Here is a 12,878-nt window from a genome sequence, read left to right as displayed (position 1 = left end):
AACCATCTCTGCTGACCAAGTCAACTGCCAAGGTGAGATCAATAAATGCAACATAAGGAGTCTTTTTTTATGTTCTTTGCACTTCTCCTGGAGTTGGCGGAGCAAGAAAGTCATGTCCAGAGTTGACCTTCCAGCACAAAAGCCCCTCTGTGAGTCCAGGTAGACACGTTCAGCCAACACCTGTAGGCTGAGTAACGAGGCTCGGGCAAAGACTTTGCCAACAACATTAAAGAGGGAGATGCCCCTGAAGCTGTTACAGTCGCTTCTCTCACCTTTATTTCCTGTAGAGGGCAATGACCTCAATGCCCCTCATATCCTATGGCACAGCTCCTTCCTGCCAGCACCAACAGAGAACTTTAGTGCAGTGGGTGCAGTAGGGTAGTCATGCAGTGCTTGATCAGACTTGGGGAAATCCCATCATTGCCTGGTGTCTTTCCTGAAGCCAAGCTGCTGATAGCCTTGCTGACCTCCTCTAGGGTCAGCTCTGTATCCAGTTCTTCCATTATCAGTAGGCAATCAATGGCACCCAAGGCTGAGACGGTAACTGTTCATCCATCTCTCCATCTGTTGAACAGGCTAGGGTTAAAAAGGGGGGTTGCTGGGTAGTGTGGCTTGTTGGACCAGAAGGCACTGTATCTCTAAATAAATAAAATAATAATTTAATTACATTCATGTAATTGCAGGAAACAAGGTTCACTGTTTCTACTTGCAACAGCTAATGTGACATCCACACTGAAGTAACTACTGCTTTTCTTCCAAAATCTGGGGATACTAGGGGACAGCAATTTTGCCATAGACTCAGTCTATATATTTTGGCAATAACTCAAGCTTTCACAAGGTGTTCTAGTCAATTCACATGCCTGAAAAAGGCCCAGACTTAAATAGCTGGTGATGAGTTCCTACCCTAAGCCACCTCACTGAAAGAATACTAAATGTAGAAAGAGGATCTCGATTTAGGTGTGTGCACAGAAGATGTAAGATGGCATTTAATATAATGAACAGATGGCTGTGCTGGCTAAAAAGCTTCAATAATTTCTTAGAGAAATGGGGGTCTCAGAACTTACTTTAAAATACATTATCACTAAATATAGTAAATCAGCAAAAATAAATCTTCAGACATGACATAGAAAAATATCCAGCAATAACCAACTATTAAAATACAACACATTTTTCTGTTATGTTTTCACTGAATCTTTTGTTTTCTGATAAACAGACTTTTGACTGCACTACTATTTATTATGACTGAAAATCTATTGGGTTATGCACAAAGGATTAGAAAGGTATATTCCTACCTACCTTTTAATCAGTTCTTTACATTACATACTAAGCATGAAGGAAGAAAATCATCTTTCTGGACATTACCAACCCTTCTCTTCCAGGAATATTCTCTGCTTACTTCATTATAATGATCAAATATTCATCAATATTTCATAACATGACACAGATAATTTTCCTATATCTGTTGTACATACTGACATGAGAAGTTCTAATACAAAGAGTCATTGTCAAAAAGGTGTGTGCTTATTAGAATCTAGGACCTGCGTGAACCCTGTCAAGCAAATAATTCTTTAGTCCAACTGATGAATGAGCTTGAACCAGGAAGAATTAGTTGGAACATTCAAGGCCAACTGATGCACAGAAAGCAAAATAAAAAGGAGGGAAAAAAAGAATTTGCTTCTGATACAAGAGATATAAAGAATATTCTTAACTCTTCAACAACTCCAATCTGAAGATTCCACTCACATAAGGTTTATTTTCAGTGCCAGACAAACTGTCCAGCAATAATCCAAGCTTACCATACCATCAGTGGGAACAACTCTAAACTTTATTCTGACATTTAGACTAAAAGACCATAAGACATAAGAGCAGAATTAGGCCATCCAGCCCATCGAGTCTCCTCCACTGTTCCATCATGGCTGATCCCAGATCCCACTCAACCCCATACACCTGTCTTCTTGCCATAACCTAATCAGGAAACTATCAATTTTCACTTTAAATATATCCACTGTCCTGGCCTCCACAACTGTCTGTGGCAGAGCGTTCCACAGGTTCACTACTTTCTGACTAAAAAAGTTCCTCCTTACCTCTGTTCTAAAGGGTCAGCCCTCAATTTTGAGGCTGTGCCCTTTAGATTAAATTAGATTCAACTTTATTGTCATTGTGCCAAGTACAGATACAAAGCCAATGAAATGCAGTTAGCATCTAACCAGAAATGCAAAGAATAGTGTTATTTACAAAATAACTGCGAATAAAAAGTAAGTGCTACAGCACACAAATATAAAAGTACTGAGACAGTACAATATGGGTGCAATACTGCTTAGCGCTGTGATGTGAGGTTTAGCTGGGTCACAGCCTCAGGGAAGAAGCTCTTCCTGTGCCTGCTGGTGCGGGAGCGGAGGCTCCTGTGGCGCCTACCAGATGGGAGGAGAGTAAAAAGTCCATGGTTAGGGTGAGATGCATCCTTGATAATGCTTTTCACCCTGCCCTGGCAGTGTTTATGGTAGATGTTCTCAATGGTGGGCAATTGGGTGCCAATAATCCGCTGGGCATGAGTGTAGCTCCTAGCATGCCTGAAGTCCACAATGATCTCCTTGGTCTTCTGGGTTTTAAGGGCCAGGTTGTTATCAGCACACCACGCGGCCAGGTGCTGGACCTTGTCCCTGTAGGCCGTCTCGTCATCCCCTCTGATCAGGCCAGCTACCGTGGTGTCATCTGTGAAGTTGTTTATGGAGTTAGAACCATGTACAGGAATGTAGTCATAGGTGAAAAGGGAGTACAGAAGAGGGCTCAGTACACAGCCTTGAGGCACGCTAGTGTTCAGGGTAAGAGTGGAGGAGGAGAGGTTGTCTAACTTAACTGATTGGGGTCTGTTAGTCAGAAAGTCCAAGGTCCAATTGCAGAGGGATGAGCTGATACCAAGCTGGTGAAGTTTGGCGATCAGCTTGGAGGGCATCACAGTATTGAATGCCGAACTGAAGTCAGTGAACAGCATTCTGACGTAAGAGTTGGGCTTACGTTAGTTCTGGATGCCTTACCAAAGGAAACACTTGGTATATATATGCCTCCATAAACAATCCCAACCACAAACCATTCCTTTAATTTTAAATGCTAATCTTTCTGTGACTGGAGGGAAAAGAGTATTCAAACAGAATTTTCCTGATTTCTGCACTTAAGCAAGAACCGGATGCTTATAAAATATATTTGTCCATACTTTTACTGCAAAATCGACACAAAAATGCTACTGAAATAAAAGGAACTTCTGAAAATACTGATAGAAGTCATTCAGAATCTGTGGAGAGAGAAGCATTGTCTACGGGTGCTACTACATCTCCTGGTAATTTCTATCACTTTCTGCTCATCCTGGAAAAAGAAAGCTCCTGTCCAATTGTTTCTTGGTTTTAGGAAAAGACAGAAAACTTTGGGTATTTTTCTTGGAGCTTATAAACTTCGAGAGAAATATTAGGAACAAAATTCAAACCTATTGATAATTTCCACTGATCTGACAAAAACAGTAGGAGAACCCTCCAAAAATTTATCAGCAATCCTCTGATGAGATGCTCACTTATATAATTTTACAGTCTGGTTTCCTCACAACTGTCTTCAAAAAATGATTTCTACCATAGTGACCAATGTATTCTATGATGGTGATTGGCATCAGAAGCTAAACTGTAGGCAAATTCTTCATTCTGAGGATAACAGAGATGAGCAAACTTATTAGATTATGAGAACACTCAGTCCTCTTTTATTGCCATTTAGAAATGCATACATGCATTAAGAAATGATACAATGTTTCTCCGGTGTGATATCACAGAAAACAAGACAGACCAAAGACTAACACTGACAAAACCACATAATTATAACATATAGTTACAGCAGTGCAAAGCAATACCATAATTTGATGAAGGACAGTCCATAGGCACAGTAAAAAAAAAGTCTCAAAGTCCCCAAGTCGATCGACTCCCGAGTCCCCAATAGCAGCGGCAAAAGGGAGAAATCCCCTGCCATAAACCTCCAGGCACTGTCAACTTGCCGATACCTTGGAAGCAGCCATCTGTCCGAAAACTCCGAGCTTCCAAGCAGCCTCTCCGATACAGCCTCCTGAGAGCCATCCTCTGCTGAGCGCCTTCGACCTCTCCCCGGCCGCTGAAACATGCAAAGCCAAGGATTTCGAGGCCTTCAGCTCCAGAGATTCCGGTTACCACACAGTAGCAGCGGTAGCAAAGCAGACATTTCAGAAGTTTTCCAGATGTTCCGCTATGCATTCACGTCTGTCTCCATCAAATCAGAATTGCACACAGTCCCCTACTTAACAGATAACAAATATCCATCACCGGAGAGGCCGCGCACGCTGCCATCTTCTCCCTAGGCACAATTCTAAGCAATTTTCCATTTATTGGGTAGCACACTTGTAAGTAATATTGCTGCCTCACAACTCTAAGTGACCCAGATTCAACCTCACCTCCGTGCCTCCTTTGTGTTGTTTGCATATTTCCCCCGTGACCTCACAGAATGCCCCTAAGTGCTCCAATTTTCTCCCACGTTCCAAAGGTAAGCTGACTGGTAGGTTAATTGATGACTGTAAATTGCCCCTTTGTTCTAAGTTGGTTATAAATGAATCAGGAAGAGATGAAGAGTATGTGAAAAAGTACAGGTTACAAGGAAATAAGTACCAAAATGGGATTTCTGAGAGTTGGCATAAATTTAAATGGGTGTCAATGACCTCCTCTTTATCATAAGGAAATACAGAAGTATGGGGAATCCCAAGAGTCTCATGGGGAAAAGTAGATTGGAAAAGTGAGTTTAAAAGGTAGCATCATCACATTGGATACAATGGAGGGAAAGGAATTGGGAGAGTGTAATGCCTATAGAAAGCAGTATGAGAGAAAGCTCAGGCACAGTAGCTGAGAATGCTGGAAACTCCCTGTACCTTGTTATTGTGGGAGCACTGGAATTGCTAGTACTACACTTATTTTTGTGGGAACATATTTAATTTGAGATCCTGGAATATCCTCACTGATTACCTCCCCATATATAGATGTAGCAGAGAAATGGAGGTCATTTAAAGGTGAAATTTTGAGGGTTCAGAATCTTTATGTTCCTGTTAGGTTGAAAGGAAAGGTTAAAAGTTTGAGACAGCCATGGTTTTCAAGAGATATTACAAACTTGGTTCAGAAAAAGAGAGGGATCCACAATAAATATAGGCAACTTGGAGTTAATGAGGTACTCAAGGAATATAAAGAATGTAAAAAGAATCTTAAGAAAGAAATTAGAAAAGCTAAAAGATACGAGGCTGCTTTGGCAAGTAAGGTGAAAATAAATCCAAAGGGTTTCTACAGTTATGTTAGTGGCAAAAGGATAGTGAGGGATAAAATTGGTCCCTTGGAGAATCAGAGTGGACGGCTATGTGCAGAGCCAAAAGAGATGGGGGAGATTTTGAACAATTTCATTTCTTCGGTATTCACTAAGGAGAAGGATATTGAATTGTGTAAGGTGAAGGAAACAAGTAGGGTAGCTATGGAAAGCATGACAGTTAAAGAAGAGGAAGTACTGGCACTTTTAAGGAATATAAAAGTGGATAAGTCTCCGGGTCCGGACAAGATATTCCCTAGGGGTTTGAGGTAAGTTAGTGTAGAATTAGCAGGGGCTCTGACAGAAATATTTCAAATGTCATTAGAAACGGGAATGGTGTTGGAGGATTGGCGTATTGCTCATGCGGTTCCATTGTTCAAAAAGGGTTCTAAGAGTAAACCTGGCAATTATCGGCCTGTGAGTTTGACGTCAGTGCTGGGTAAATTGAAGGAAAGTATTCTTAGAGATGGTATATATAATTATCTGGATAGATAGGGTCTGATTAGGAACAGTCAACATGGATTTGTGCGTGGAAGGTCATGTTTGACTAATCTTATTCAATTTTTTGATGAGGTTACTAAGAAAGTTGATGAGGGTAAAACGGTGGATGTTGTCTATATGGACTTCAGTAAGGCCTTTGACAAGGTTCCACATGGAAGGTTAGTTAGGAAGGTTCAATCGTTAGACATTAATTTTAAAGTAGTAAAATGGATTCAGCAGTAGCTAGATGGGATATGCCAGAGAGTAGTGGTGGATAACTGTGTGTCAGATTGGAGGACAGTGTGTAGCGGTATGCCTCAGGGATCTGTATCAATGTTGTTTGTAATATATATCAATGATCTGGATGATGGGGTGGTAAATTGGATTAGTAAGTATGCAGATAATACTAAGATAGGTGGTGTTGTGGATGATGAGGTAGGTTTTCAAAACTTGCAGAGAGATTTAAGACAGTTAGAAGCGTGGGCTGAAAGATGGCAGATGGAGTTTAATGCTGAAAAATGTGAGGTGCTACATTTTGGTAGAACTAATCAAAATAGGACATACATGGTAAATGGTAGGGCATTAAAGAATGCTGTAGAACAGAGGGATCTAGGAATAATGGTGCATAGTTCCCTGAAGATGGAATCTCATGTGGATAGGGTGGTGAAGCAAGCTTTTGGTTTGCTGGCCTTTATTAATCAGAGCATTGAGTATAGGAGTTGGGATGTAATGTTGAATTTGTATAAGGCATTGGTAAGGCTAAATCTGGAGTATTGTGTACAATTCTGGTCACCGAATTATAGGAAAGATGTCAATAAAATTGAGAGAGTGCAGAGGAGATTTACTAAAATGTTGCCTTGATTTCATCTCCTAAGTTATAGAGAAAGGTTGAACAAGTTAGGTCTTTATTCTTTGGAGCGTAGAAGGTTGAGGGGAGACTTGACGGAGGTGTTTAAAATGATGAGAGGGATTGATAGAGTTGAGACTTTTTCCATTGAGAGTGGGGAAGATTCAAGCAAGAGGACATGGGTTGAGAATTAGAGGACAAAAGTTTAGGGGTAACATGAGGGGGAACTTCTTTACTCAGAGAGTGGTAGTTGTGTGGAATGAGCTTCCAGCAGAAGTGGTTGAGGCAGGTTCTATGTTGTCGTTTAAAGTTAATTTGGATAGATGTATGGACAGGAAAGGAATGGAGGGTTATGGGCTGAGTGCAGGTCGATGGGAATAGGATAGGGTAAGAGTTCGGCATGGACTAGAAGGGCCGAGATAGCCTGTTTCCGTGCTGTAATTGTTACATGGTTATGGTTATATATCTCTGAGACCAATTTACCTTCGAGTAGTTCAAGTAGAAAGACATTCAGATGTTGGAAATCCACATACAAAATGCTGGAAGAGCAGGTCAGGCATCATCTATGTTAAGGAATAAAGAGTCACTATCCCCTCCCTCCACCCATCTGGCTTCACCTATCATCTTCTAGCTTGTACTCCTTCCCCTCCCCCCATCTCCTTATTATGGCTTCTTCCCACTTCCAATCCAGTCCTGATGAAGGGTCTTGGCCCAAAACATCAACAGTTTATTCCTTTTCATATGTGCTGCCTGACCTGCTGAGTTCCTCCAGCATTTTGTATGTGTTACCTTCAAGTAGTTCTTTGCTTTTCACATTCACTCTATCTAGCCCTTTCAATATTCGATAGGTTTCAATGAGATCTTTCAAAGGCGGATGAATTTAGAGAGTGATCAATACGTGGAACTATGACATTGTGGTCATTACAGAGACTTAGATGTTTCAGGGGCAGAAATAGCCGCGAAATGTGCTGGGCTTTAGATGTTTCAAAAGGGACAGGGAGAGAGGCAAAAGAGGTGGGGGATGTCATTGCTAATCAGGAATAGTATCACAGCTGCAGAAAAGGAGGAGTCATAGAGGGATTGTTTACTGAGTCATTGCTGGTGGAAGTCAGAAACAGGAAGGGGGCAATGACTCTACCAGGTGTTTTTTTTATATATAGACCCCACAATAGTAACAAAGACATCAAGCAGATAGGGAGGCAAATTCAGGAAAGGTGCAATAAAAACAGGGTTGTTGTGATCGGTGATTTTAACTTTCCTAGTATCGACTGGCATTTCCTCTGATCAAGGGGTTTAGATGGCGTGTTCAGGAAGGTTTCCTGACACAATACGTAGATAAGCCAACTGGAGGAGAGGCTGTACTTGATCCGGTACTGGAAATGAACCTGGTCAGGTGTCAGATCTCTCGGTGGGAGAGTGTTATGGAGGTACTGATCATAACCCTATCCCTTTTACCATAGCACTGGAGAGGGATAGGAGCAGACAATTTAGGAAAACATTCCATTGGGGTAGGGGGAAATATGATACTATTAGGCAGGAACTTGGGAACATAAATTGGGAGCAGATGTCGTCAGGGAAAGCATGGCAGAAATGTGGCAAATGTTCAGGGAACATTTGCATGGCATTATGCATAGGTATGTTCATTTGAAGCAGGGAAAGGATGGTAGGGTAAAAGAACAATGGTGTACAAAGGATGTAGAAAATCTAGTTAAGAAGAAAAGCTTACAAAATGTTCAAGAAACTAGGTACTGTTAGAACTCTAGAAAATTACAAGGAATGAAATTAGGAGAGCAAGAAGGACCCATGAGAAGGCCTTGGCGAGCAGGATTAAGGAAAACCCCAAGGCATTCTACAAGTATGTGAAGAGCAAGAGGATGAGCCATGTGAGAATAGGACCAATCAGGTGCAATAGTGGAAACATGTGCATAGAGTCAGAGGAGGTAGTGGAGGTACACAATGAATGCTTTGCTACAGTATTCACCAGTGAAAAGGACCGAGGCAATTGTGGGGATGACTTATAGTGGACTGAAATGCTTGAGTGCATAGACGTTACGAAAGAGAATGTGCTGGAGCTGTTGAAAGGTATTAAGTTAGATAAGTCACCGGGACCAGACGAGATATACCCCAAACTACTGTGGGAAGTGAGGGAGGAAATTGCTGAGCCTCTGGTGATGACCTTTACATCATTAATAGGGATAGGAGAAGTACCAGAGGATTGGAAGGTTGTTAATGTTGTTCCCTTGTTCAAGAAAGGGAGTAGAGATAACCCAGGAAATTATAGACCAGTGTCTTATTTCACTGGTGGGCAAGTTGTTGGAGAAGATCCTGAGAGGCAGGATTTATGAGCATTTGGAGAGCTATAACCTGATTAGGGATAGTCAGCATTGCTTTGTCAAAAGCAGGTTGGGCCTTGGCGAGTCTAGTTAAATTTTTTGAGGATGTGCCCCAGGCTACTGTGGGAGGCGAGGGAGATTGCTGAGCCTCTGGCGATGATCTTTGCATCATCAGTGGGAACGGGAGAGGTTCTGGAGGATTGGAGTGTTGCGGATGTTGTTCCATTATTCAAAAAAGGGAGTAGAGATAGCCCAGGAAATTATAGACCAGTGAGTCTTATTTCAGTGATTGATAAGGTGATGGAGAAGATCCTGAGAGGCAGGATTTATCAACATTTGAAGAACATAAAATGATTAGGAATAGTCAGCATGGCTCTGTGAAAGGCAGGTCATACATTACAAGCCTGATTGAATTTTTTGAGGATGTGACTAAACACGTTGATGAAGGTACAGCAGAAGATGTAGTGTATATGAATTTCAGCAAGGCATTTGACAAGGTACCCCATGCCAGGCTTATTTAGAAAGTAAGGAGGCATGGGATCCAAGGGGACATTGCTTTGTGCATCCAGAACTGGCTTGCCCACAGAAGGCAACAAGTTGTAGACGGGTCATATTCTGCATGGAAGTCGGTCACCAGTGGAGTGCCTCAGGGATCTGTTCTGGGACCCCTACTCTTCATGATTTTTATTATCGACCTAGATGAAGAAGTGGAGGGATGGGTTAGTAAATTTGCTGATAACACAAAGGTTGGAGTGCTGTGCATAGTGTGGAGGGCTGTCAGAGGTTACAGCAGGACACTGATAGGATGCAAAACTGGGCTGAGAAGTGGCAGATGGAGTTCAACCCAGATAAGTGTGAGATGGTTCATTTTGATAGGTGAAGTATGATGGCAGAATATAGTATTAATGGTAAGACTCCTGGCAGTGTGGAGGATCAGAGGGATCTTGGGGTCCGTGTCCATCAGACACCCAAAGCTGCTGCGCAGGTTGACTCTGTGGTTAAGAAAGTATACGGTGCATTGGCCTTCATCAATTGTGGGATTGAGTTTAGGAGCCAAGAAATAATGTTGCAACTATATAGGACCCTGGTCAGACCCCACTTGGAGTACTATGCTCAGTTCTGGTCGCCTCACTATAGGAAGGATGTGGAAACTATAGAAAGGGTGCAGAGGAGATTTACAAGGATGTTGCCTGGATTGGGGAGCATGCTTTATGAGAATAGGTTGAGTGAACACGGCCCTTTTTCCTTGGAGCGACGGAGAATGAGAGGTGACCTGATAGAGGTGTCTAAGATGATGAGAAGCATTGATTATGTGGATGGTCAGAGGCTTTTTCCCAGGGCTGAAATGGCTAGCACGACAGGGCACAGTTTTATGGTGTTTAGAAGTAGGTGCAAAGGAGATGTCAGGGGTAAGTGTTTTTTTTTACGCAGAGAGTGGTGAGAATGTGGAATGGGCTGCCGGTGATGGTGGCGGAGGCGGATACAATCGGGTCTCTTAAGAGACTCCTGGACAGGTATATGGAGCTCAAAAAAATAGAGGGCTACGGGTAACCCTAGGTAATTTCTCAGGTAAGGATATGTTCAGCACAGATTTGTGGGCCGAAGGGCTTGTATTGTGCTGTATTTTTTCTATGTTTCTATGTCTATGTAACAAAACACATTGAAGGTAGAGCAGTGGATGTAATGTATATGTAGCGTAGTGGATTTCGGTAAGGTATTTGATAGGCTTCCCCATGCAAGGCTCATTCACACAAAAAACAGCAACAAGAACATCAAACTCCCAACACAGTCTTTCACACACTAAAAACAGATCACACACACAGAAGAACAGCAACAAGAACATCAAACCCCCAAACCCCAACCCACTCCCTCACTCAAAATCTAACATAATCACCCACCTGGAAAACAGCAACAACCTGCCAGTCAAACTTTAGGGAATTCTGCACAAAGTCTCCTATGATTTCTGAATTTGCTCCCCATTTTGAAAAAAAAAGGCTAGGTCTTATCAATCTAGCCTGTGTAGCTCCCATGTTCTCCAGAACCAGTCCCATCACCACAGAGCCTTAAGCTTTTCTCATTGCACCAATTCTCCACCTGCAATAATCCTGTATTTCAATATTCACTACCACATGATCTTATCGCATTTTTATCTATCATTCATATCAATCTGGACTGTGGACTCCAGTCATACAGTGAGTTAGCATAACATCCTGAAATCAGACAGAAAGCAGTGTTTGCTTCTCTAACTATAAGATCTCCAACAATTATAGCTGTATCGACCTTTTTCCACCTTCCCCGTGCATACTGCTACCCATGGTGCTAAAGTATTGGCTGTGCTGCACTCTCTCAGTGGAACCCTTCCTTCTCCAATCATCCCGCAATTAGTATTTGTAACTGAGCAGTGATTAGCAGATAAAATTACCTTAGGCATCTCCCATGATACCGACTTGCTACTTTGTTGTTCTGAAAATCATCTGCTTGCTCTTTTGGCCATGCAGTCACCTGCTCTCGAAGTGCGATAGCCAAAAAACATTCAGTCTCACAAATGGGGGGGGGGGGGGTAGTGATATCAGCTGTTGCACAAGCTCAACACACAGCAGCTATTTCAGCCAACAGAATTTCAAATGCCCACGTTTCTCCAAGGCAGAGGAAATTTCCAAGAATTTCCTTTATTTATTACATTAACTTGCACAACAGAAATGAACAACTCTTTCCAATTCCCCCATCACCAAAATCCCATGCTTCGTACTCTATAGAAGCAGTTCTCCACCTTGCTGGTTCCTGAGCTATTGAAAGGGATAAAACTTCAGAATACTTCTTTAATTGCAAGGTTATCAAAAGAGAAAAGAAAACAGAAGAGTTTGTTTGATTAGTTAATGACGAACAACTGTTCATGAATGAGATAGATGCCAATTTCCACATTTCACAATGGTTTAATGAACAAAGTATGTCAAAGTCACTTGTAAATCAAACGTAGAGAAAATGGGACCAGTAATATAATGTTCTCTGTAAGATTTTGGTTTCAATTTGGACAATTTGAGAAGAATACCTTGATTCATGTAGTCCTGAGTATGTAAACCAAATCAAAATCTGTTGCTCTGGTGGGAATATAAAAGCCTTTGAGAAATACATGAAAATATGTTCCATAGCATAAATTGGGCTCAAGACTTAGTTTTGGCCAGTGATTCCATAAAGGACCACCAGTGACTCTGATTGGCCTGCTTGTGTCTGTCAGAATGCTATCAGGGCACTCCCGCGATAGGCATTAGGGCCTGCTGTCCAAGACTGCACCGTGCTCAATCTACTCCATTTTCTCAGTCAGTGAGTCTTTCAAGGGTTGAAACAGTGCTGATGCATTAGCAGATGAAAGCCTGTTTGTAGATCCTGATCAGCAGGACATTTCCTTCCCTCTATATGACCATGCCAAAAGACATCAACATATTCCAGAATTAGTGTTGAGCATTCTTTATGCTGACTGAAACCACTCTGTCACCCTTCCTGGGGGGAAAAAAATAATACCATCTGTGTGGAAATGTTGCTCGATTGACCATAGTGCAGATCTTGTGAGTTTGATAGTTACTTCCAGAATTACTGTAGTGATCTTTGCAAGACTGACTGAACTGAGAATCAGAATCAGAATCAGGTTCAATCTCACTGGTATATGTAATGAAATTTGTTAATTTTACAGCAGCAGTACAATTAAATTTATGATAATTTTGATTTTTTTCCTTCATGTCATCGGAGTTAAGAGAGGCGGAACGGCGCAGGGGTGTGACATCGGGCAGTGAAGCACGGAAGATTTAAAAGGTCAGAAATCCTGATTCGGGTTTAATTCGGAGAAGGAAGTCTGAGAATCGGAGCGGGAGTGC

The 12,878-nt window shown here is 41.9% G+C and overlaps 1 protein-coding gene across 2 annotated transcripts in view; it reads right to left on the bottom strand.

Annotated features, from left to right (window-relative positions):
• Positions 1-12,878, bottom strand: part of scfd2 (sec1 family domain containing 2) — a 303,002-nt gene that overhangs the window by 264,450 nt on the left and 25,674 nt on the right. The window lies entirely within an intron of this gene.

Source organism: Mobula hypostoma, chromosome 3 (assembly GCF_963921235.1).
Source record: "Mobula hypostoma chromosome 3, sMobHyp1.1, whole genome shotgun sequence".
NCBI classification, from domain to species: Eukaryota; Metazoa; Chordata; class Chondrichthyes; order Myliobatiformes; family Myliobatidae; genus Mobula; species Mobula hypostoma.
The sequence above is the reverse complement of the archived record's forward strand: the minus strand, read 5'-3'. Positions and strand labels throughout refer to the sequence as shown.